This window comes from Phalacrocorax aristotelis, chromosome 1 (assembly GCF_949628215.1).
Source record: "Phalacrocorax aristotelis chromosome 1, bGulAri2.1, whole genome shotgun sequence".
Taxonomy (NCBI): domain Eukaryota; kingdom Metazoa; phylum Chordata; class Aves; order Suliformes; family Phalacrocoracidae; genus Phalacrocorax; species Phalacrocorax aristotelis.
This window is the reverse complement of record NC_134276.1, coordinates 88,203,767-88,230,785: the sequence shown is the minus strand read 5'-3', so window position 1 is coordinate 88,230,785 and position 27,019 is coordinate 88,203,767. Positions and strand designations below refer to the sequence as shown.

Below are 27,019 nucleotides of genomic sequence, written 5' to 3'. Positions count from 1 at the left end.
GATTACGACACAAATATCTCTTCCTCGCTTGTCTCTGCTGTGGAGAAACTATCCCAAGAGGTCCAGCAACTCAAAGAAGATCTGTCCTACTCCCCACCTCGACAGAGCAGTGTCTCAGCTGTTAGGAATAAGCGTCCTTTGGCTCAAAGAAGGGGATACACACCACGGGCCACCCTATGGTTCTACCTGCGTGACCACGGAGAGGACATGATGAGGTGGGATGGCAAGCCTACTTCGACCCTACAGGCACGAGTACATGAACTGCAAGGAAGAACAGTCACTCAGGGAGGCTCTTCCAGGAAAGCTGCTGCTCCAGTTTCCAGTGAGCAAGTCCCCAGACAGAGGAGTAGAAGCGCAGATTTTATTTCTAAGTGTAATAGAGGGACTCCTGATTCACATTTACAGGAAGTGAGTTGTGACTGCCATGATCAGGACTAGAGGGGCCCTGCCTCCAGCCGGGTGGAGGAAAGGGATAACCGGGCTTACTGGACTGTGTGGATCCGATGGCCTGGCACGTCCGACCCACAGGAGTATAAAGCTTTAGTGGACACTGGCGCACAGTGCACCTTAATGCCATCAAACTATATAGGGGCAGAACCCATCAGCATTGCTGGAGTGACAGGGGGATCTCAAGAGCTAACTGTATTGGAGGCCGAAGTGAGCCTCACTGGGAATGAGTGGCAGAAGCACCCCATTGTGACTGGCCCAGAGGCTCTGTGCATCCTTGGCATAGACTACCTCAGGAGAGGGTATTTCAAGGACCCAAAAGGGTACTGGTGGGCTTTTGGTGTAGCTGCCTTGGAGACGGAGGAAACTGAACAGCTGTCTACCCTGTCCGGTCTCTCAAAGGACCCTTCTGTTGTGGGGTTGCTGAAGGTCAAAGAACAACAGGTGCCAATCGCCACCACAACAGTGCACTGGCGGCAATATCGCACCAACAGAGACTGATCCCCATCCATAAACTCATTCACCAACTGAGGAGCCCAGGAGTCATCAGTAAGACCCACTCACCCTTTAACAGTCCCATATGGCCAGTCCGGAAGTCTAATGGAGAGTGGAGACTAACAGTAGACTATCGTGGCCTGAATGAAGTCACTCCACCGTTGAGTGCTGCTGTGCCAGACATGCTAGAACTTCAATACGAACTGGAGTCAAAGGCGGCCAAGTGGTGTGCCACAATTTTTTGCTAATGCATTCTTCTCAATCCCTCTGGCAGCAGAGTGCAGGCCACAGTTTGCTTTCACATGGAGGGGCGTCCAGTACACCTGGAATCGACTGCCCCAGGGGTGGAAACACAGTCCTACCATTTGCCATGGACTGATTCAGACTGTACTGGAACAGGGAGAAGCTCCAGAACACCTTCAATACATTGATGACATCATTGTGTGGGGCAACACAGCGGAAGAAGTTTTTGAGAAAGGTGAGAAAATAGTCCAAATCCTTCTGAAGGCTGGTTTTGCCATAAAACAAAGTAAGGTGAAGGGACCTGCATGAGAAATCCAGTTCTTAGGAATCAAATGGCAAGATGGTCGTCGTCAGATTCCAATGGATGTGATCAACAAAATAGCAGCCATGTCTCCACCAACTAGCAAAAAGGAAACACAAGCTTTCTTGGGCATTGTGGGTTTTTGGAGAATGCATATTCCAAATTACAGTCTGATCGTGAGCCCTCTCTATCAAGTGACCCGGAAAAAGAATGATTTCAAATGGGGCCCTGAGCAAAAACAAGCCTTTGAACAGATTAAACGAGAAATAGTCCATGCAGTAGCTCTTGGGCCAGTCCGGGCAGGACAAGATGTAAAAAATGTGCTCTACACTGCAGCCGGGGAGAATGGCCCTACCTGGAGCCTCTGGCAGAAAGCACCTGGGGAGACCCGGGGTCGACCCCTAGGGTTTTGGAGTCGGGGATACAGAGGGTCTGAAGCCCGCTATACTCCAACTGAAAAAGAGATATTGGCAGCATATGAAGGGGTTCGAGCTGCTTCAGAAGTGGTTGGTACTGAAGCACAGTTGCTCCTGGCACCCCGACTGCCAGTGCTGGGCTGGATGTTCAAAGAAAACATCCCCTCTACACACCATGCAACTGATGCTACGTGGAGTAAATGGGTTGCACTGATCACCCAGTGGGCTCGAGTAGGAAACCCCAGTCGCCCAGGAATCTTGGAAGTGATTATGGACTGGCCAGAAGGCAAAGATTTTGGATTATCACCAGAGGAGGAGGTGACACGTGCTGAAGAAGCCCCACTGTATAACAAACTGCCAGAAGATGAGAAGCAATATGCCCTGTTCACCGATGGGTCCTGTCGCCTTGTGGGAAAGCACCGGAGATGGAAGGCTGCTGTATGGAGTCCTACACGACAAGTAGCAGAAACTGCGGAAGGAGAAGGTGAATCGAGCCAGTTTGCAGAGGTAAAGGCCATCCAGCTGGCCTTAGACATCGCTGAACGGGAAAAGTGGCCAGTGCTCTATCTCTATACTGACTCCTGGATGGTGGCAAATGCCTTGTGGGGCTGGCTGCAGCAATGGAAGCAAAGCAACTGGCAGCGCAGAGGCAAACCCATCTGGGCTGCCACATTGTGACAAGATATTGCTGCCCGGGTAGAGAACCTGGTTGTAAAGGTACGGCATGTGGATGCTCACGTCCCCAAGAGTCGGGCCACTGAAGAACATCGAAACAACCAGCAGGTAGATCAGGCTGCCAAGATTGAAGTGGCTGAGGTGGATCTGGACTGGCAGCATAAGGGTGAACTATTTTTAGCTCGGTGGGCCCATGACACCTCAGGCCATCAAGGGAGAGATGCAACATACAGGTGGGCTTGTGATCGAGGGGTGGACTTGACCATGGATATTATTGCACAGGTTATCCACGAATGTGACACATGCGCTGCAAGCAAGCAAGCGAAGCGGGTAAAGCCTCTGTGGTATGGGGGACGATGGCTGAAATATAAATATGGGGAGGCCTGGCAAATTGACTATATCACATTCCCACAGACCCGCCAAGGCAAGCGCCATGTGCTTACAATGGTAGAAACAACGACTGGCTGGAAACATACCCTGTGCCCCACATCACTGCCCGGAACCCTATCCTGGGTCTTGAGAAACAAGTCCTGTGGCGACACGGCACCCCAGAGAGAACTGAGTCAGACAATGGGACTCATTTCCGAAATAGCCTCATAGACACCTGGGCCAAAGAGCATGGCATTGAGTGGGTGTATCACATCCCCTATCACGCACCAGCCTCTGGGAAAATTGAACGGTACAATGGACTGTTAAAAACTACACTGAGAGCAATGGGGGGTGGAACATTCAGGCATTGGGATACACATGTAGCAAAAGCCACGTGGTTAGTCAACACGAGGGGATCTGCCAACCGAGCTGGCCCTGCCCAGTCAGAAATCCTACATACTGTGGAAGGGGATAGAGTCCCTGTAGTGCACATAAATATGCTGGGCAAAACAGTCTGGGTTCTTCCTGCCTCCGGCAAAAGCAAACCCATTCGTGGGATTGCTTTTGCTGGAGGACCTGAGTGCACTTGGTGGGTAATGCGGGAGGATGGAGAAATCCGATGTGTGCCTCAAGGGGATTTGATTTTGGGTGAAAACAGTCAATGAACTGAATGGCACAATGTGAACTGCTATATAATACTGTGTGTCACCTCTGTGTTGTATCAATGATATCAGAGTACGAGCCTCCCAACCCATGGAAGATAAACTGTGAAACAAGCAAAGTGCAGCAGTGATGGAACGATGACTGACTCGGTATGCAGCAACCCAACGCCACACACCATCTCTCCCACCCGGAAAGACTGATACAACAGATGGAGCCCAGAGTCATGGACTGGGTGAACTCAATGGACATTTTAATGGACATTTTACAGGGAAGATCCATGAACTAAAGGAATGATGTCTGTGTATTATGTTAAGGGATGGGAAGGGGAGGGGTGGTGGTTGGTACAGTTGTATTGCATCATATGGGACCTGGGCATGGTGTAAATGGTATGGAATAAGGGGTGGAGAATGTGCTGGTTTTGGCTGAGAAGGGGTTAATTCTCCTCACTGTGGGGGTCGGCTACCTTTCCAGCTTCCCGCGCTCTGCCGTGTGGCAGGGGGGGCTGGGAGGGGCAGGGCCATGGTGGGGGCGGCTGACCCCGACTGGCCAATGGCAGGTTCATTCCATACCATGTGACACCATGGCCAGTATATTGAGGGGGGGCAGTGGCAGCGCGGGCGCGGCGTCGGGTCGGCGGGCGGCTGCGGCACGTGCGGTTTGTTCCGGCGGTTCGTTCCCCCTCTCCCCTCCCTTCCCCCCTCCCCCGGGGCTTTGCGCCTCTCGTTGTTCTCCTTTACATTGCATTTCTACTGTTGTTTCTTTTAATTTTAATTATTAAACTGTTCTTATCCCAACCCACGAGCGTTACCCTTCTGATTCTCTCCCCCATCTACCGGTGGGGAGTGAGCGAGCGACTGTGTGGGGCTGAGCTGCCGCTAAACCACGACACCTGTGACTTTCTTCTCTTTAAGGAAACCAATCTCCTCCTATGCAGCTCTACATTCAAAATCTGGAGCCTGACCCTGGTCTTCTGTTCCCAGCCCTGCTGTACTTCTAACCCTATGAACTGCAGGCAGGTGGCTGCAGCAGGTCCTGCCGAAGCATCTGTGCAACACTGCTGCTGTTCCCAGCTCCTGGGACACTTACAAATTTCTCCTAATATCAGTATATCGTTCCATTTAGAGTACTGCCCTGTGACACCTGCGTTCAAATCCCTGCTTAATACCAATGAGGCGCCTGAGATTAGGTTTCCCATATGTAATGTGGGTGTGCTTTAATGATTGGCCTATTGTCTTTGCTGGGGAAAATCAGAAACAAACAGTCCTTAAAGACCTTCTGAGGGTCTCAGTTTTCTCTGGCTGGGAATGTGGTTTATAGGATGGGGACAGATAACGCTTTCTTAGCTCTTGATGCAAACTGTGATTGCAGAATCTTAATTTCCTGTTGGGATACTGGAACTAGACAGTAGCCCTTTTAAAAAATAAGGTGCTTTGTAAGCCTGGTCATTTTGAAACTGTAACTACTTATAAACTTGGAGAATTTTGGGGAAAAATTAGTGAAAGGTGAGTAATATGGAATTGGAAAGTGCTATTTTAGCAATCCTCTTCAGCGTGAAAGAGCACCTTAAAATCTTCCATACCTTGCGTTAAGTCATCTTGATATTTTCTTCTGTCTCATTAATCCCAACCTATTTTAGATGATAAAAAACAAATGCCACTTCTTCTGAATGTTATCGCTTTAATCCCTCTTCACCTTGAGCTCGCTCCAGGAAGTGGTATTTTCTCTATTAAAAAGATTGTAAAATAAGCACAGCTTTCTGATAGTAGAATCAAATTATTTATTTATTTTGTTATATTAGTGGTATTGTCTCTCTTGACTTCCAGGAAAAGCATAGTACAACGTATATTTTTAAATATCATTTTGTTACAGCTTGAAGGATTGCAGAACTTTAGTGAAAGAATCCTGGAGTCTATTTCTTCAGTGGTCCATCAGCCTTGTAGACTGTTCTGGTTCTTTGCCCTCAGAGAAGTTATTTTATATTTGATCAATTTTAAATTGCATTTTTTATTTTATTGATGTATCCAGTCACTATACAACTTGAAGATCCCTAGCATTGTGCTGTGGTACTAAACATTATGCTTTGTTTCCAGCATATAAAGCCAGTAAAAATTTATGTACCTTAAAGGCAAACAGGAATCTTGCATTGTCTGTGTGTGCTTAAAACACAAGAATACTGAAAGTTTTCCTCTTCCTTTTTCTGAGCTTCATCAATGCAGTCTCACAGTAATGTATCTCTGTCACACATACTTTCTTATTTCACTTTGTAACAATCCCTTTTGTATGGGATCATTCAGGCTTCAGAAAGAGGGAAGAAGAAGCCAAGGTGGGACTCTTTTTCATTTTGAAATGCGTGGAGTGATGTATTGGAGGACAGTAAAGGGAACCAGAGCCTTCCCTGGACGACAGCAGGCTAGGGGGTTACTTGGTAGGTGGGAGGACAGGGCTGCTATTCAGAGACACCCCAGCAGGCTGGAAAAAATGACAAAGTCCTGCACCTGGGAGGGGATAAACCCATATGGCAATGCAGGCTGGGGGCAGCTTTTCAGAAGAGTGTGGGTCCTTATGGACAGCACAGCAGTGTCCCTGGTGGCCATGGAGGCCACCACAAACTGGGAGGTATTAGTACAAGGCTCATGAGGTTTCATCTGGAGTACTGTGCCTGTGGGTGCTCAAAACCAGCTGGAGTTATGTTCCAGATAGCTCTATGAACTCCATGATTTAACACAGCAACATGGATACGAACAATACCTGTTATGTGTGCAGAATGCCACCTGCTGGGGCATGCTCATAAACCACAGAAATCTTCAGTGGTCATTACAGAAGAATAAAAGAGCAGGCAAGGCAGCAAGCCGTGAAAGTTGAGTAGAAAGGGTAAATTCTAGTAAGTTTTGGTGTCTCAAGCAGATTTTTGTGAGCAGTCTGACTCCTACAGCTCACAGATGTAAGGGGTGATGTAGTCAGAAGATTTCTTCTAAAAAGGAAGGGAATACTGGAGACATGAACTGCTAGCAGGCAGTTGAGCTCTGTGGTTCAGATCAGGCTGATTTCCCCCAGAGGTCTTGATATTTCCATGTAAACTGTAGATGGTGTGTAGGACAACAGCTTCTAAGTTGGGTGTCATATCTATGTTTTAAAAGCCAGGTAGGATGAATCTGCGTCAGCTCTGGGCTGAGTTTTGTCAGTAATACTGCAATCAGGATTAAGGCTCTATCAAGTTTACATTTGCATTTCACTCTGTTCTCCACTGCACCCTTTTGGCACAGCCTGTATTTCAATCTGAGTCACCACTACACTTTTAAATGTCAGTCCCTGGCTTGTTATATCACATCCGTAACTCTTAAGCAAAGAAACTAATTTATTTTAAATAATTAATCTTCAAATTTAGTCTTTCCCTCCTCTTAAAACTGGAATGCAGCAGTCTGAGAAAGACTAGTTTTGTACCAGTTGATTGTGGCAAGTGCATAGTCTGTATGTGCTGAAGTGGACATCAGTAGCAGTAGTAAATGTTATTCATCATACATGGAAGATGAGGCCAGATTTGCATATGAAAATAAGCTGAGGATGTGAGGACAGCTACCTCAGCTATCAGCTACACCAGAGGTTCGAGATTGCTGTTTCAGAGCTGTATCCTCACCTGTCTGGGGCACTCTGACAGAGCTGCAGTGATGTCGTGTCTTGCTTGTCTCTTGCTGCTACTTTTTATTTTGTTCTGGGGTCATCTGTCCTGTCTCCCATGGCGTGGACAGTCAGCAAGTGCCAGGGCCACATGAGTGGTGGAAGGTTGTCTTTCTGAAGGGCTCATGTCTGCCAACAGAGAGCTGCTCTTCTGCCAGCAGATCACAGGAGAATTGGCACCTCGGGCTCTTCCAAGTGCATTTGGGCTGTGGCTGAGCTGCCGGCTGTCCTGGACACTGTCTGGGAGGGCGTTTGGCCCGACAGATCTTGCATCCTCTCAGGATGGTGGAGCCACATTTTCAGTGCACTAGGAGTTGTAATCACTACTGCAGTCAGAATATGGCCGTAGGCAGAGCTAAACAAAGACAGACCAGCACCCCAGGTGTGTCCTTTCCTCCCCCACTTCTCTTTTAGTGTCAGCAGGGTTCAGATTTAAAAGAAATGGAGCAGCACCCCAGGGTGCTTGTTTTTGGCTGTATCCAGACCTGGGCAGGCCGTGGCTGGACTGCAAGTTCTCATGGTCTTCATTGAAATCTTTCAGAATTAGTTGTTTTTCTGTTTTTCTACCACCTGCAGTTCTGATGCCTGATGTGTTGTGTCTAAGAATCCTAGCTTTCCCTGGAGAATTATTAACTACTACTGAACTGTGATGAAATTCTTGAAATCATGACCCAGCTACATGTGTTACCTACCAAACTGGAAGATGATGACAGATAATTCATAAAATGTATTCATTTTTTCTCAATATTTAAAAATAAAATGCAGAATATTCTGCATTGAGCTTCTGAGACAAGAAACAACTTATTAAGTGCTGAAACATATGTTGTTATTCTCAAAGCGACACGTCTGTCCAGTTCCTCTGCTTTAGAGCGCAAAGGATCCTACTAGGTGTTTGTAATGAGGGAAGGCTAAGCTTTTCTAGGTCTGTTGTACAAGTCAGAATCAATCACACAGGAAAGCATGTCACAGTGTCTCTGTGACCCCCTGCTCCGCCATGCTGAGGGCTGTGGCTCAACCAGTAGAAGCAGGGTTGACAGGGATGGTGATATAACACACATGTGTGTGCTAGACAGACTTGCAACAGAGCACCCGCCATGGGAATGGGGATCTTCAGAGAGCCCAGCCTTGGGAGAGCTAGGAGTTACGTGTGTTGTCCTTGAGGCATACTGGCAAGAATGTTTTCTGAACAGGTAAGGATGGAAAGCATAGCTGGTTCCCAGTGTGGAGTGGCTTTTCTCCTTCTTTCCCCACAATATGTTTTTACTCTAAGGGTGTCCACCTGATGAAGAGCAGCAGGGAACTCTGAGGGCTGCCCATGTTGGAAGGACTCTCTCAGGTCCCACCCGAGGGTCTCACTCGTACATTGAGATTAGCATTGTCTGGCCAGCATTCTGGGGTTGTACATGGCATATATAGAGAATTCAGGTGAGAACTAAGTAAGGGTGAAAGTGGGTGCTGTGTAGCTGGCCACACAGTGGCTGGTCCTGACTCATTGCCTGAAGGTGTGCAGTGTGGACCTAGAAAATGTGCTCCTGCCTGCGACCCTCTGCAGGGAAGCCTTTGGGTCATGCACTCCTGGCCAAGGAGCAGTATCAACTGATGTGGGACTTGGTGTGGCACAGCAGTGGGTTTAGTTAGCTTTTGCAAGACCCAATTAAGACTACAATTTTCCACATCCTGCAGGACTACAGCCTGGAGAACAGAAAACACCTGTCAAACTCCATTTTGTATTACATATTTATAACTTGTTAGAGCAGGTCCCACTCTGTCACAGTAATGACCTTTGTGTGTTATACATCTATTGTTCTTTGCTGCACAAAGTCAGCACTGCTGGCTGCTCTAGTCCCTAATGCAGCTGTAGCTGTAGGAGGTTTTGTTCTAGCCCCAAAAGTAAAGAAGGACCTGACTGTTAAGCATTAAAGGATGTGTGTTTATTACCTACCTTGCTAAGTGGTCTAAGTAGCCATGGGATAACATTGTAGGATATGTTCTGCCAGGAAGCATTGCCACAAAGGTTACATTTTTCCACGAAGTGGAAGACAGTTGAACACGCTTCTATTGACTGAGCAAAGCCTTGTGCAAATGTCTGCCACATTTTAGCAAAATTTACAGCCTCTAAAATAGCTAGCTTTCTGGAGCCTCAGAGGCTTAGAGTGGTAAAGTCATTGGAACAACTGCTAACGAGTTAATTACAGTGGATTCATTAGTTAAAATTGCTGCCAGAGACTTGCATGTTGCAGATAACTGTCTGCTGGCAAGTGGCTTACACTGCTGGGCAGACCTTTGCCTGATTCATGACTCTTCCACAGTCAAATGGAGTTCTGGCCTGATTATCCCAAAATTCAGTTCTGGTTTTATCTCACTTATAAAAATTAACTTTTGGTTCTGAAGAGACCTCATATGTGCTGCAAGTGCGCTGTGAACCACTATCACAAACACCTATTCTGTGATTCTTGTCTGAAAGGTGCCTTCCTGCATGGCAGCTCTTCCTCTGAAACATAGACATCTATTCATCACCCATGAAATCTGAGGCATTGAGAGGCTTCCAAAGAAAAAATGCAGCTAATCCATATCATCTGAGGGTCATTTTGTGTGAAATAACAAGGATTTTGCCAACAGAACAAGAATTTGCTGCGTAAATTGATAGTTGAACTCCTTCCTTGTGGAAGTCTTACTTGATACTTAATATGGATTTTTAGAAGTGATCTTTCTTGGGTTTTTGTAGAAAGTTGCAGAGATTGTCCAGAAAGTGTAAGCATTTACTCTGGTCCCTTTCTTATAGATAGCAAACATACAATCAAACCTCCTAAAACCACCAAAAGCAATTTGGAGGTTTCAACTTTACCTTACTTCAAATATTTTTCCCCAGTGAAAATTGCAGCTGTGGATGTTGAGCCATTTGGAGGCATCCTCAGGCTTCCCAGACTCCTCCAATAAAGTCTGTAGCTATTGTGCCAGGTTTTGTTTAAATACTTTCTATTAGGTTTTTGATTAAGCTCAATGAATATCTTCTTTCCACCTTGGCTCAGCAAGAATAGCATTTCAATTTCCCTCCTGTCCAGATAGGTGTACCCTTGACCTGAGGGTTTAATAGTTATTCAGGGTCTTACAAGCATTTTCATTAGGAGAAGGAATTGATATGGAGTCTGCTTTTTCTTCACTACAAAGCTGTTATTTCAAACACCTACGAAATCCCATTTCTCTGAACAGAGTAGGAGTCTAGTTTTGCTCATAGTTCCAAACCTCTTTCCAGCCTGCGCTATATCTGTAAAATTTTCTCTCATCTTCTACATAAGACCACACTAATTAAATTACCACCTCACACATTTTGATGGGCTTTCGTTGCCTCTCTCCCATGTGTGTACACAGGAATGTCTGCAGCAAGCACTACTGGGTTGCTTATAGTATTCCGTCCCTGAGGAAACCTGTCTGTCCCATCTTCCTTCCAGCAGCTTCAGTTAGCAATGTCTCAGTGTAAGTCTATAATTCATATGCTGAGCTGTTAAAATTCTTCTTGGCCTTGACACTTTGCTGCTGCTTAGAGAAATACTTCAGGTACTGGTGAATCAGGGAGAAGTAAATACTTGTCTTCAGAAGGCATTGAATTGTCCCAGTCCCAATAAATTATGGTTTCCTTGTGTATTTAATTATGCTTCTTCCACAATAGACACTTTATTGTGATTTCTGTAGCAGGCTTCAGAAAGCCATGTGATACTTGATTGAAGTGCTTGAAGTTTTCAATCCCAAAGCTAAACTAAAAAGACTTGTAAAGCTAAACTAAGTAGACTTGTAAAATTGTTCTATAAATTGCTTGTCTCTTAAACATGCAAAAAAAAAAAAAAGAAAAAAAGAGGCCAACATTTAAGAGCAATAGTCTCCTCACAGTGAGAATAGCTATAGAATGGCTTCCAAACACAGCTTCCATCTGAATAGTTTTCTTAGGTAAAAGTTTGCTAGTCTTATATGGGAATGACAAAAGGTTAGGTATAGGAATAAAAGAAAACCCTCAACATAGTGCCCCAGAATACTTGAGAAAGTTCTTGTCCCCCAACCATCTTTCTGATGCTGCCTTCACACTCCTAGCTGGATGGTTGAGTAGTTTCCAACTTCTAGAAATGCTGGCCATTGATGAGGAAAAATTCTCTCCCTCTGCTACATATTATGTTTATGTTGTTACATATTGTGGCAAGTAGTGACCAAAACTGATGAGATGAATCTCATCCTGAAGATAAGACAACTGTGTGCAGCCCAGTACCAAGTTTCTCCTCCAGACTGGGTTTTCATGTGCTGCTTCCCATTTAAGAACAGTTTCTGCTACTAGATGCCTTCCTAAACTTAATCAGGTTTTCATCAAGGAATAACAACTTTTGCATTCTCTTTTGGCACACAGGACCTGATGGGTTGTGCCCACGAGTGCTGAGGGAGCTGATTGATGTCATTGAGGAACTGCTCTTGGTTGTCTTTGAAAGGTCATGGCAAGCAGGGAAGGTTCTTGAGGACTGGAAGAAAGCAAATGTCACCCCTGTTTTCAAGAAAGAAGGTCCAACAGCTTCAGCCTGGTCATCATCATCTTGATAATGGGGAAGGTGATGGAGCAAATAAACCTGGAAACTATTTCCAAACATGTTAAGGACAAGGTGATTGGGAGTAGTCAGCATGGATTTATTGAATTTATAAATCCATGGGAGATCATGCCTGACCCATCTGATACACATCTCTGATGAGATGGCTGCCTTGGAGGATGAGGGGAGAGTAACGGCTTGAGCAAGGCTTTTGATGCTGGCTCCCGTAACGTCTTCGTAGGCAAAACTGGTGAAACATGGCCTATGTAAATGGACAGTGATGTGGAATAAAAACTGGCTGAACTGTCATGTTTAAAGGGTTGTGATCAGTGACATGAGGTCCAGCTGGAGGCTAGTAATGAGGAGTATTACCCAGGGGTCAATATTGTTTAACATCTTCATTAATGACCTGGATGATGGGACAGAATGCACCCTTAACAAGCTTCCGGATGGTACAAAATGGAGAGGATTGGCTGATACGCCAGATGGATCTACCACTATTTAGGTGGACCTTGACAGGCTGGAGAAATGGGCCTAAAAGAATATCCTGAAATTTGGCAAAGGTAAAGACTATGTCCTGCACCTGAGGAGGAATAACACCTTGCACCAGTACAGGCCTGGGGCAGACCAAATGGAAAGCAGCTGTGCAGAAAAACCTGGGCTTCTCATGAGTACAAATTTGAACATGAGTGAGCAATGCGTCCTTGCAGAAAGAAGGCCAACAGAACCTTGGGCTGCAGCAGGCAGGGTGTCACCAGGTTGACAAAGGTGATCCTTTCCCTCCACTCAGCACTGGTGAGACACATGTGGGCTGCTGAGTCCCGCTGCTGGGTTCCCCAGCACAAGAGAGACATGGATGTACCAGAGCAAGTGTAGTGAAGGGCCATGAAGAAGATAAGGGACTGGAGCATGTGTCATATGAGGAGAGGTTGAGAGAGCTGGGACTGTTCAGCCTAGAGAAGACAAGACTCAGGGGGATCTTACCTGTTTACCTAAGTATCTGATTGCTTTGGGATTGGAGGGGAATAAAGACAACAAAGCCAGACTCTGGTGCCCGGTGACAGGAGAGGAGGCAATGGGCATGATTTGAAATACAGGAAATTCCACTTAAACATTTAGTCTAAGGCTGATCAAACACTGGCACAGGTTGCCCAGAGAGATTGTGAAGTCTCCATCCTTGGAGACAGTCAAAATGCAACTGCACGTGGTCCTGGGCAACCTGCTTTCACTGACTCTGCTCTGAGCAGGGGGTTGGACTAGATGATCTCCAGAGCTGCCTTCCTGCCTCAGCTGGTATGTGATTCTGTGATAAAATAGTAAGCTCTGTTTTGTTTTGTTCCTGTGCAAAAATGACGCTGCAACCCAAGTGTATATACCAGTGAGGGCTCATCTGCTGTTGATGTTTTTGACATTTTGTAGTTCAGTCCAGCAGCTGCAATATCCACACTCATGTTGAACTGACAAGATTGAAAGGTATCTGCTTACTGAAAAGGTCATTTTTGGTATCTTTTCACTTGTGCCATAAAAATAAAGCCAATCCCTAATTAGGATGTCTTAGCTTCAACTTTGTGTATCTGTTTGTGTTTTTTTCCCCCTTCCTTGTCTGTGTGTTTTTCTGTCAAAAGGGAGTTCGTGAACATGAGAGAAATGTATACCATTGGCTTGACTGAGCTATTCTGATTTATCATTTTGGAAAAACAGTGGGGCTGTCTGCCACTGTCCCATTACCAATGCGTTAGGATGCCCTGGCAATAATAAAGCAAACTCCATTTGCACATTTGCTAATAGCTCTTCCACAGGCACTGGTGCTATTTTCTTGGTAAACCCCAATAAATTAGCAGGGTGGCAACTATTATGCCATTTACTTGCAGTTGACCGGTAGTGGCCTTATACAGTGCTTCAGTGGAAGCAGCAAGGAAGCAGCATGTTGTTTATCATAGGAACCACCATCCCCGACGTTACGTTGCCATAGCTGTGGCTGCCTCTCCACAGTCAGTGATGCTCTGTTCATCAGCTCAGTCCCAGAGTTGCACTCACTGCTGACTGAACCCTGCTGTCATCTCCAGGATTATTTTTTTCTGATAATATGATGAGGCAGTGTCTGTAGCAGGGGCTATAAAAGTGTTAAGGAGGGAAAGAGGAAGATGATTTATTGGCTTGAGCTCAGGGCTATACAATGGGACTGCAAAGCAAGCCTGTGCTGGTCCAGCTTGGATTCATACTAGGGCTGGCTGGCATCTCTCTGTGTCAGGTTTGTAATGTAAGCTCAAGCACTGCGGATCACATCACTCCCCTGGATGGGACGCCCATGGAGCACAGCCAAGGGCTACAGGCCACCAGACTCTGGTCTTTCCTGCTCAGAAGCACCCACCTGGAAGGAAGATGGGAGCATGGCAGTCCAGCCAGCCCACGGTGTCAGAGTCTTCTCCAGGGCATGCTGCACACCTTCCCACCAATGCATAGCTGATACCTGGTTGATGTTTTCATGTGCCCGACACGGTAAATATGCTGCACCTGAGGCCAGCAAGTGGCGGCTGCCTGGCACAGACTGTACGGGTTTCATCTCAAGCGTGAAGCTCTGTACTTTGCACACTATAGCAGTGAGAGGGCTTAACATTTTCAGTTGGGCCCACTTGTCTTTGCATGAAAAAGCTTCAAAGTGTGCAGGCTTTTAATCCTAACTGATCATTTTCAAGCATTTCAAGCCTCCCCCTTGGGAAAGTCTGCATGCCTACTGCTCTCTGCAGAACCTATAGGGCCAGAGGGATGTAGCACTTATGAAAGTTGGACTGTGTGGGAATGGTTGGCCTTCAACTTCCATCAGTCCATTTTAGCAGATCCTGCAGTGATCACTGGGAACATAAAAGGCTACCACAACACTGTATGAGAAGATTTTAAAAGGTGAAAATGCTGCTGGTGGAAATAAAGTGAACTTCAGCTATGTAAAACGGAGTCTGCAACATGGGATTTTTCTTACAGACAATTGTTTTTCTGCCTCAGTCTGATAGTCTGAAATGTTCCAGATTTCATTTCAGCGAAATATTCATTAAGCAGTCATACTGGATATTTGTTAGGTGGTTGGTGAAACAAAGTTTATTAACTGATCCATATCCAGAAATGTTATTAAAATCCAAGAATTTTATGTAATATTGTATTGCTCAGATACCAGACATTGCTAGGCCCAAGCATTTTAATACAGGCCAGGTCTCCAAAAATCATGGTTATTCTTTTAAATGGAAATTGCCATAAGCATGTTCAGCAGCAGCTACGAAAGTAATGTGAAAATAGAAATACATGATTTTTGGTTAGAAAAAAAGTTAATCCCACCTGTGTCATCTCAGGAATTCGATATTTCCCAAAATGTTTTTTTTCCCATTTTGCATCTTCTTATGCTAGCTTCCTATTATACGGTGAATTATTAACTAGAAGATATAAGAAGAAACTGGTGGTTTCACCTGAGCTGCTGCTGGAAATCCAAGTGTTCAAGAGCAACAGCCAATAACCCTACTGAAGTGCAGGAGAACAAGGAAATTTGCTGAAATATTGCTTTGCACCTTTTGTGACCACTAGCTCCTGTACAAAACTGAGTACTGAATATTAGTTGACTCTGTCCTTTGTGAAAAACGCTTAAAAGAAATGCAGGAAGTGCAGAATCAAGCGTCCACATTTACAGTTTAAAAACCTGCTAGTAAAGTGACTAAGAATGTATATCTCTACTGGATCAGAGCCTTGACTTGCAAGTGGGTCCACTCAGCTGCTCACATGAATCCAGCAATGGATCTTGGTTTAAGAATTTCTTATGAAGTCTCCATTAGACCTAAGAAGGGCTTTGAAAACTTATTTTTAGACAGTAAAGGACAGAAGGGATCAGCAGAACGATGGAGTCTGACCTCCTGTATAATCCTGCACCTCCTCCACAGCAGGACATGAGCTGCTTTTTGTAATGAGATGAAGTGAAGCCAAAATCTGGAGCAGTGGTTGCTGCGTCTGTCTGAATCGCTGTGTTGTGCATATGCCTCCCTGGATTTGGAAAATGACCCTGCAAAACTCAGGAGTAGCAGACACATTAAATTTCTCTCCTAGGACAGTGTAATAAACATTTCTAAGCCTGACACACTCTGTGTGACACAGGAGAAAACCATGTTTAGATTTGTTGCAGAAGTTACTGCTGGGTCTCAGGACAGTTGTGGTGGGTGAGGATCTTTGGCCAGGGACTGTACAAAGGCAGCAGGCACTGAGAAGCCTATAGCCTAAAGGCAGGCAGCAGCACAATGTTGAGATACACAAACTAACTTTAGAATAGCTGGATCAGATGCTGGAAGTAGTAGAAATACTGGTGGAGCACTGAGCTGAGCAGCTGCTATTTTATATTACTGCTAAATATGGAAGAGCACTAAAACATTTCAGGAACTGATATAGAGACAAAAATCTCTATATACAGCAAGTTGGTACGTAAACAGTGAAAACAGAAGGTAAAATTATTTCCCCTTTTGCCATAGCTTAGTTACAAACTTACACTTAAGGAAGTGTCCTTAATGAGACATCAGCTTCCAGAAGGACCTGGACTGTGGCCAACTGCCAAAGAGAGATCACGGGAAGATTTGGAGATCATTCTAGAGGGTGCGACCGGAATTTGCCAAGGAAAGGAAATCAGTCCAGGCCAGCACTTATGGGGGAATGAACATAGCTCCTGTATGGCAACATCATTAAGGATCCAAAACACCAGAAGCAGGTGATGTACCATCTCTAGAAAGAAAGGCAGTTCATAGAAATTACTTACATATATACACATATTGGGTGCGAAACAACAGTGACAGTTTCTTAAGTGCATTGTCATAAGAGAAGACCCCACAAATGGAGCTATCAACAAAGGTGGACGTGCCTTAATGAGAAATTCATGGTGTCTCCTCCAGATTTCAGGGTGATGGAGGTTAGATTAATCGCTGGCAGCAACATGACTCTGAGATGGCTCAGTCTCAGGACGGACGGAGATGCACACGCATTCAGGGGAAGAAAAAGGAGACTGCTGCTCTGTGATACTGCTACAGATTACAGGAGTGGGTGTAGCTGCAGCAGCGGGGGAAGTCATGCTCTGCAGCTTCTCTCCCCTGAGGTATCAGGGAGGAGCCTGTGCTTCCAAATGTGCTGAGAAAAGGACAGAATCTACAGGAAATTGGTTAAATGCTTCCGCAGGCTACTCCTCAGCAAATTGAAAAAATTGACTTTTTGCCTCCATAGATTTTTACAAGTTCATTATTTAGTAGCATGTTCATATTAACTGTACATATTATTGTTGTGTAGTGAATAGCTCTAATGGGGACAGTTCCCTTACTATCACACGTTGCACAGGTGTAGGAAGAAGGAAAAAAGCAACACATGAAAGAATTATAATGAACCAATTAATGAAAACTTTGTTTTTGCACTAAACCTGAGGCAAGTTCTGTGTCTCAGTCTGCTCTATTAGAAACATTCTCAAAACCTCACTTATGAAGCTATGCTCAAAGTCAGCATCTGACTTCAGGTTTCTTGAAAGGCCAATTTCTTTCAATACTATGGGGAAAGAAAGGATCTTCCTGACTCCTCTGTTGCTTTCACCTGTGACCTGCTTCTCTTCTTCACTCTGTGACTGATTGCTTCTTCAGCATGTCCTTCAGAGGAATCCTTTCTCCTTCCCCCTCCCTGGCCATTCCCTGCTAAGTTTCCAAGAGATGTTCTGGAAGTTCCTCCTATATCCCTCTGTTTCTCCATTCTCAGTGAACTAACTCTTTCAAAGCAACAGACAAATCTGGAATGATCATAGCTCTAATAGTCAGTGTTTTTTCAAGCTCAACTTGCAGGCAGAATGAATTTATAGTACCAAAGTGCTAGTAAATATTCTAGTAAATACTGTGTAGCAACTTCTTTTTAAGATTAATGATGTCTCTACAGTTTTACACCTTTGCTATTAAAGTTGTGCTAGTAATTAAGGACTAGTGATTGTTTATGCAAATTATTTAAGTAACTGAGTTAGTGAACTGAGGTTACTCTACAGTTACTAAGGTTGGAATTGCTGGTTCCTGGATATAGCATTTAATCCTATGAGTAGTCATTTTGAGTTCATTATTGCTTGTACCAGTCCCTTAAGCTAGCTTTGATTCACGTATTTCGCCTTGAAATTACATGCCCTTAACTCACAAAGATACTATTCTAAGTGATGAGAAGTGTTGAGATATTTGTGTAACTTTCAGTTAGGTTTTGAATTATGGCAATACATGAACAGGGCAATTTTTCATTGGCTAAACTGTCATTGAAAACACACTTGTACCATCAATGTGATGCTTAAGAAGACGTTATGCTGTTGACCTGATGTCAGCTCTTGTGGGTTGAGGCATTTTTTTCTTTATGTCAGTCTTGAGAGGATGGAATATAAATCCATTTTAAAGATGAAATTGCTAGTTCAGCTATGGCCTTCAGCAGTTATTTCCTGTACTTGGGCTGCTTTTAAAATCTTCTTGTTATTTCAAATAATCAAAGTTGGAATTCACACAATAGCTTTTTTAAAGAGTAAATGAAGGGCCAAGTCAGAAATGAGCGACTTAAGGAAGGCATGTCAGTCACCCAGGCTGTAAAGCCCTTTCCACAGAAGCAACTGCAATGTATGGAGCAATGCAGACAACGGGGAAAGCCTCCTTTGCCTCTGGCATAGCAGTGTCAGAGCCTGGAGCATGATCCCACACCCCTCCCAGGAGTTCGGCCCTCTGCACTCAAGGCCAGGTCTCTGGTCAGAAAGAGCTATTTGAGAAGCCTTAGCCGGTCTTGGAACTCTTTGAGCAAAAGCTGGAAGAAAGCTCTGCAGAGGCTTCCCACTGTTGCTTGGGAATGAGCTTGGCCTCCACCTGGGACACACTGCAGTACTGTTGCAGCTGTGCTTGTGCCTGGCCACACACCAGATCCTGGCCCTGACTTGGGGACCGATTTCTTGACCTCAGGCCTGACGCCTTATTAAGGACTTGCCTGGGGGTCTGGACTCTCACCTCACACAGTATGGTGGGACTGAGCTCCCGCTGATGATACCATTGTCTTTGCCAGCCTTGTCCCCACACCTGGCCCCCAGCTCCCTTTTCTCCATGGAGCAGCCTGCTCTTGCTGCTTCCTGACCTGCAGGACCAGAGAGCACCATAGCACATCCAGATAGGACACAATTACGGATACACTTCCCTCCAAAACCCTGTGAGTGAGGCTGACAGCTACCAGAATTCACATTCTTTGAGAGCAGCTCATTGATAGTGCTATTTTCAGGGCTGAAGAGCAGAAGAGGAAAATCAGAGACCCTGTCCTTTGAAAAACATTGCAAAGACCAAACAAAAAAGTCACATTACTTCCAGCTTGCTCAGGCAGTCCTTGATTTTTGCTTGCTGGCTTCCATTACTGGCTAGTCCTTCAGTGACTGCTTTTCAAAGGTGCATTTGGAAGTCTTTGTCACAGAATGCTCTGGAAACCAAAAACATAAATGTCTTCAAAAAAAATAAAAGAAAGATCCATAGGCCCACCTGAGGAAATCATGGAGCTGCCAGTGGTAGAGGTGGGAAAGTGTAACAGGGTAATTCTGCGCTTGTGTGGCTTCTTAAATGCTTTCCCTGTTCAGCCATTTATGGACCGTTCATCATGGACCATTCAATGTTGGAAACGGACAACTAAGCTTTGATCTCACTGACTTAATCTGTTCTAATGTTTTTATCATGTAATATTCCTTGACGTGGATAATATACTTGGGATGCTAGAATAATGCTCTACTACTTGTGAATTCTGGGAGCACTGACACACAGGCTACAGAAGCCATTGCCTTTGTGAGACTTCTGACATTGTTTCTCTCTTAATTGATTTGATGCCACTTACATACTTAGGTGCTGAGACCAGTGCAGAGATGCTGTTGAGTTTTTCCTCACCTGAGTTTTTGCAAGAAGTCAGCAGACCCTGACAAGTTCTCCTGGGGAACAGCAGGGGATTAGGTGAGTATGTACTTACCAGAATTTACTTGCTTCTTTAGGCATGCAGGCACTATGTAAAAGGTTGCTACCTACTTGTCTATGAGATGTTTGGAAGATAACGTGGTGCGCTTCTGTTGCTCACCCTCCCAGGAAACCCATAGGTTCTGGTTGTGAGAGCTCTATGTGTGTATTCCTTTACTCCATACGGTGTGTGAGGGGGGACTGGAGAGGAGGGGGATCTGAAAGTAAAGATGGCTTTCTTTTACCGTTCTTTTTATTTTTATAGCAGTATATTAAGATGATACACTGGCAAGCAACAGCTAAATTTCAAGTGTGGCACTGAAGTACCATGAATGTCAAAAGAAAACTGAGAGTCAAGCACCAGTGAAGTAGAAACGTTGTAAGGTTCAGTCGTCATGGATGTCATGGGTCATGTTGTGTACCCCTCAACCACACTCCTCAATTACTGCAAAAGCCACTAGTACCTCTGTTGCATTTTTATATTATTTTTTTTTGTAATCTAGAAAAGGCATTGAGGTTAATGTGAGAGACTGCCATGGCTCAGTGCCTTAAGTAGTAGCCATAAAAAAGAACACGCAAGGATTGAATCCTTGCTGGGAGATAAAAGTCACGATCCATCAAATTAGAAATGTGCTGGTAAAACATCTTGTTTTCTTGGTGTATGTGACAGGGCCACAGTCAGTCACTTAGTAATAACATCAGAGCATAAAAACAGTGCCAAAGATGTACCCTAATGTTGTTTTGGCTGAGAAATATGGCTCCTGCTTTCAGGTGTGTCCTTCTCTATTGCAACATGTACAGCATCTTTGCTGTATAAAGTTGTAAGATTTACTTTGCGATAGAGTACAACATTTATAGCAGCATATCCTTTTCTGCCCTGATTTTCACTGATTAATGTAAGGGTTTTGTGAAATGGTACATCAAATGGAGGCCATGAGACTTGTGCTGTCCCTCTCTCTGCAAGCGAATTAAAGTAGGTTGGAAAGAATCAAAGGTCTTAAACAATCAAAATGTAAATAACGGGGGCTGCCCAGAATAGTTGTTACAGTACATGTTAAGCACCAGGAACAGGCATTGCTATTTGAATACCTAAATTGCCTTAGGAGACATTGTAAGGCACTCTGTCAATCCTCTGAATAATTGTTTGTTGGTTGTTTGGTATTTTTTTTGTTTGTTTTTTAAATCACTGGTTTTCTATCTTCTTACCATGTAACATAATTAAAACATATATACAGATATAAGATTTGAAAGCTACACAGCTTAAAAACACAGACTAGATTTTAAATTGTTATTATCTGGTGAGTCTTGATGCAGTGAATATGGCTATGCCCATCTACCACAGGCATAAAGCTGGAGGATGAATCTTAGCCGTGTTTTCAGTTTTTTACTGTGTCAAAATATGAAGATCAGAAGATTGCAATTTTTCCCTACTTTTCTTAAATGACTTTGCAAGTTCAGACTTAATCTATTGGCTGCTAGGTTTAAAAGATGTAATACTAAAATACACATGAAGCTGGTTATATAAGCCAGTCCTGCTTTTATCCTACAGACATTAGTCATTCTCATGGTTTGCTCACTTTCTTCATATATTTATGAAGATCTATGAAGATCATTTCTTCACAGATGTGAAGGTATTTATGAGTGCAGTCAACCTTATTCTTGAAGTCACAAAGGGCAAGAGTAGCAGTGCAGCACCGGTCTGCAGTTCTTAATCTTAAGTCACAAATGGCAGTGTTGGGCTCACTGATACAAACTTGGTCAAGGAATTTTGTTGCCATTGAAAGTTCCCATTAAAAGTAGCCTACATCCGTCTGCATGTGGAACCACAGAAAAAAGATTTTTAGCTGTGAGGGCGACCAAGTACTGTCACAGGTTGCCGAGGGAGGTTGCTGAGTCTCTATGCTTGGAGATAATCAAAAGCTGTCTGGACAAGTTCCTGGGCAGTTGGCTCCGGGTAGCCGTGCTTAAGCAGAGAGGGTTGGACGAGATAACCTCCAGAGGTTCCCTCCTACCTCAACTGTGATTCTGTGGTTCTGTAACCCTAAAAACCAAAAACAAAATCAAAAGACCCTGTTGGTTTTTCCCACTTCAAACTGAAATTTGGAAACGTTGTGTGTTTGTAGTGTGGAAGTTCAGTGCCAGCAACACTGTTTGCCAGGTTTTAGAAAGGAAGGCAGAGAATTTGCCCAGCCATGTATCATGAGATTTAGTTGCAGATTAAGAAGGCTATATGTTGTCGTGGTTTAGCCCCAGTCAGCAACTAAGCACCACACAGCCTCTCACTCACTCCCCCCACCATAGTGGGATGGGGGAGGGAATCAGAAGGGCCAAAGTAAGAAAACTCATGGGGTGAGATAAGAACAGTTTAATAATTAAAATAAAACAGTAATAATAACAACAACAACAGCAACAACAACAATACTAATATAATGAAAAGGAATATAATGAGAGAGAGGGAGAGGTGAAAGCTCGGGAGGAAGGAGAAAACCAAACAACAAGTGATGCAATTTCTCACCACCTGCTGACTGACGCCACTGGTCCCCGAGCCATGATCGCTGCTCCCCTGGCCAACTCCCTCCAGTTCATATACTGGGCATGATGTCATGATATGGAATATGCCTTTAGTCAGTTTGGATCAGCTCTCTTAGCTGTACCCCCTCCCCTCCCGGCTTCTTGTGCACCTGGCAGAGCATGTGAAGCTGGAAAAGTCCTTGACTAGTACAAGCAACTAGTACCCAGCAACAACTAAAACATCAGTGTGTTACCAACATTGTTTTCATACTAAGTCCAAAGCACAGCACTGTGCCAGCTGCAGTGAAGAAAATTAACTCTATCCCAGCCAAAACCATGACAATGTATATGTGACGAAGATGTCTAATCTCTGGTCAGTGTGGTCAACATATAGTCAACAGGGTTGGTTGGTAGCACCTCAAGAGTTATTCAGGCCTCCCTAGAGTAGAAGTCTATGGGGCAGTGAGATGAGTCCCTCTGTAGACTTCACTGAGTATAGCAGGAGCATAGATACCTGCCAGATCTAGATTCTTATGTTTTAATCTCTGACTAAGTCCCTCTCAAAGCAGCTCACTAAAACTAGATAGCATGCAGACTGGAAAATGTATCTACTCAAAGCAGAATTTGGCTCAAATAGGAGGGGTAGCAGGAAGGGTCTTGTAAATAATATGTAATGAACCAGGGTCTTTGATTATTCAAAGGACTGTATTTTCACCTTTTCAGAGCAACTGAAACTTTAGCAGCAAATTGTTCTTCGTGCATTACTTGGACATAGGTTTGCTCAAATAGATGGGTTTACTTGCTCCAACTACTGATGTGAGTAATGAGAAAATGTCTCTGCTTTGGATGAGCTCTCAATCTTTTATTAAGTTTTTTGATAAAAATGCATAATTATTGATTGTGTTGGATAACCTTCAGATATCCAGAATCCTGTACCTCCTGGTTCTATTTATCAGCCTCACTCCCTTAAATGTATCTAGCATGAAAAATGGACATTTCCAACTGTGCGGCACTATTATGTGCAGCCATTAGAAAGAGGGAGAAAACCTCCTCCATACCATGTAACTCCAAGGAGTTCTACTTAGTTTTAAATACAAATACTTAAAATCTAACTCACCACTGAATCATGGACTTGAGAAATATATATGATGGCCTGCTAGAAAATCTGACTTCTGTATACACAAAATACAGGGAAAGGATTTCTCTGTGTATTCAGGGAGAGGATTTCCACTGCTTTTGGGATGACTGAAAGTTTAGATTCAATGCCATGTACTAGACACACTGAGGTGAGTTCTGCATATATTTGTTTTACTGTTTGTGTGTTCTGGCTGAGAGGATTGTGAGTTGCACTGCCGTTTTCCTACTGGAGCAGGACATAGTAGGAAACAAACGTGCATTTCATTATCCATCATCTAACAAGCTACCGATCTGATTGTTTGCTTTTACTGAAGCATACAGGTCTTACTTCTTTGTCTCTTCTCTGGGTGATACCTACTTGGCTATGAAGAGGTCTCTTCAGCTGTATGAGGAATAAACTTCAGTTCTTTAATATTGCAGCAGAATAGAAAAATGTTAATGTTTTCCTCCACCATCAAGGAGGTGATTTCTGCATTAAGCCTCTTACCTATTACACTATGCTAATTATATTACAAGATCTCGAATGAGCTCACATACTTTCTTTGTCTTTCCTTGATAAGTACGAAAAAGCCCTATCATAATAACGTGTTCCTTCAGTGACAGCATGCTGACATCCAGTGCCAGCAATGCAAGCAATTAACATCAGGCTGGGATACTGAGCTTTACAATACGTAAGGAAGAACTTTGTGAGTCAGTACATGGAGTTTTTCATAGACTGAACACAATTACTATATGAAATAGACTTTGTATGAAGGGAACACATCCTGCAAGTCTGATTTAATACCACACCATTATTTTCAGTTGATGTTAGATTGGACCCTAACTACCTAAATACAGGGTATGAAATGGTAAGTTTCACTATTATGGTACTTGAGGAAGGCAGATATATTACACATGTGAAGATGATGAACCAGTGAGAGTCATGTCAAGAACCCAGTATGAAAAAGTATTTCTTTCAAAGGAGGGGACTGAGCAGTCCCATAAAAATGAAAAAGGGGTTGAATTTGGAACAAGCTGGTCACCTGCAGGAAGATGGTTCCAGGTTATAAAGATGTAAATCTGGGTGGAAGTACCCTGGGTTTCCCTGACTGGTTTAAGTAAGGAAATCAAGATGTGGGATGTGCATATTTATCTCCCTAGTGAGAGATAAATATGATATGGGGAGAAAATGAGCTGTAGTGATCTAAGATGGGACTGAGGAGAACTCAAGATCAGATATTAACAATGATGAGAATTTAATATAGCACCAGAGCAAAAAGCCTCTGCTAGGCTGGTCACCGACTCACAACTGGTTTGCTGTTTCCTGGTCCAAGCATCTCAGAGGGACAGCTGTCCTCATATGTGCTGCTAGTCTTCTCTAACTCAGAGATTATTTCTGTGTGTGGGTTTTGAAAACCAAACGGATGAGGTGTATATTCCATCTGGTCAGGCAAGCTTCTTGATGACAAAATCATGTGCTTATCAGTGGTTTGGGTTGGTAAAAATGGTCTGTTTCCCTTAGCCCTTCAGTCAGGAAGTATCTTGCATTCTTGCATTTATTTATTTTTTTACAAGATCTGGAGGTGGGGAGCAGGGTGGGGGCAGAAAGGAAGGAAGAGAAGGTGGCCCTAGAAAGTACTTGAAGATTCCAGGAAACTGGTAGGCTGGACTTGTTAATGCTTGTGAAATTATTTTTGACACAGCCTTTCAAATGAAAAAATGAGATATTAGAAGGATGATAGTCTTTTATCTGCTGAGGAAGATGGATGGGTATGACTTAAGATGTCATGTATATGAATGGGTGCTATAAAGGGATTGTTCTAATGACATGCTGTAAAAGACAACTGTCAAGAATAAATTATTCTTCTCTTCTGATGATATTGATGATAACGTACTCAAATTCCCCACGACACATTTCCTCACCTAAAGTTAAAAGCTTTTCCTAAAATGTTTAATGGTCTTTGTTGTGCATTTCCAACTCCATGAAAAACACCGGGTAGTGGCTTACATAAGTGCAATTTTGCTGCCATTAGTGTGTTTGCATACAAGTACGCAGGCTTTGATTAAGCAAAGTACAGTACTTAAGCGCATGTGTAAGTACCTTCTAGCATCGGAGTAATGAAACTGAAATATGAAAGAAGAAAGCACAACTTCCAAAGTAACAGAGCTGATAAGAAGAGCAGTTCTGGGCAGCTGATCAGCTCAAGGCTCCAGTGGGGATGGAGATGAGCTGTATGTAGATATCTTCAGAGATACCTGCGCAAAAGTCACATCCCACTTGTGTAGCCTGAGACCAATACCACGCTTTGCCTGCTCTGAAGGAGCAGCACTGGGAACAGAGGGAAAGAAAGACAAAGAGGCCAAAAACACTATGGGGGGAGGCAGGAATCTGTCTGTAGGTATTGACCTCTAGCTGCAGAGCGGCTGGCTGAAGAGCCCTAGAGGTGAGTGCCCTCAGGCAGGCTGAAGGGAAGCTGACCACAGTTGCATTGCACTGTTGCCAACCCCTCCTCCCCAGATTTCCTGTGACTCACATTCGAAGTGTGTGGCTGCCTCCTTTCAGGCAGCTCAGTGCTGTGAGGCTACAGGGGGAATATCACCTCTACATGTGGGCACCAGTTTGCTTGGAGGAGTCAGCAAACCTGCATGCTTGAATGTGCTTGAGGGACCATGGTGGTGGGTGACCCATGCTGGGGCAAGGAGACTGTGGCCATGGTTGACCCATGATGGGACAGAGACATGACTGAGGAACTGTGGCCTATTGGTGACCCACACTGGGAAAGGGAAACTAAGGAACAACATGGCAGGAAGCCATTAACTGTGGAGTGTTAGGAAGAAGCTCTAATTCACACTACTTCAGCCTCCTATGCACCCATTGCCTCACTGGAGGAATTTTGGTGCACTGAGATTTAAAAAAGGCAAAAATAAGGGTACCTGAGAGCAGGAAGGGGAAGGACAGGTGTTTAAGTAGGTTTTTGCACAGTGGTTTCTGTCTTTTTTTCCCTCACTGCCTGAATCAGTGACTGTAGGTTTGTGTTGGTTGGCAGTAAATTAAGTCAAGTAAAATTCCCTGACTCAATGCTGCTTTACCTTTGACAGTCTGGTACAAGAAGTGATGGGCTAAATTGCAGTAAGGGAAATATAGTCTGAGTATTTGGAGAAGTTTTCTAATGGTAAGGGAGGCTGATCACAGAGTCGATTGCTGAGGGATGCCGTGGAGCCGCTGGAGGATTTAAGAGCAGATTAAATGAACTTCTGTCAAGAACAATTTAGAAGAAGTTGATCCTGCCTTTGGGACGAAGAGGCAAATTAGATGATCCTCTTGAGGTGCTGCTGAGCCCTGTTGCCTTTGATTTCTCTGACACTGACATGGTCTTGTGTTCCCCTGGGAGAAAAGAGGATACCAAGATTAATTATTGGAAGGCGGTTTCAGTCAGCGGGAGGTATTTTCTGAGGAGAGATGGCCTGAGATGGAAGGCTGAGGATGTCAAAGAGGTGAATAGTGCAATTAAATGAGATTATATAACGCTGTATTTGTAATTAAGTTGACATAAAAGT

General features: G+C 44.2%; 1 long non-coding RNA gene across 1 annotated transcript in view; it reads left to right on the top strand.

The window, feature by feature from the left end:
* LOC142058938 (uncharacterized) overlaps positions 1–27,019 on the top strand; it is a 196,614-nt gene that overhangs the window by 40,504 nt on the left and 129,091 nt on the right. The window contains exon 2 of the long non-coding RNA XR_012661156.1: positions 19,730–19,834. This is a non-coding gene — a long non-coding RNA (uncharacterized LOC142058938). The remainder of the gene's footprint in view (positions 1–19,729; positions 19,835–27,019) is intronic.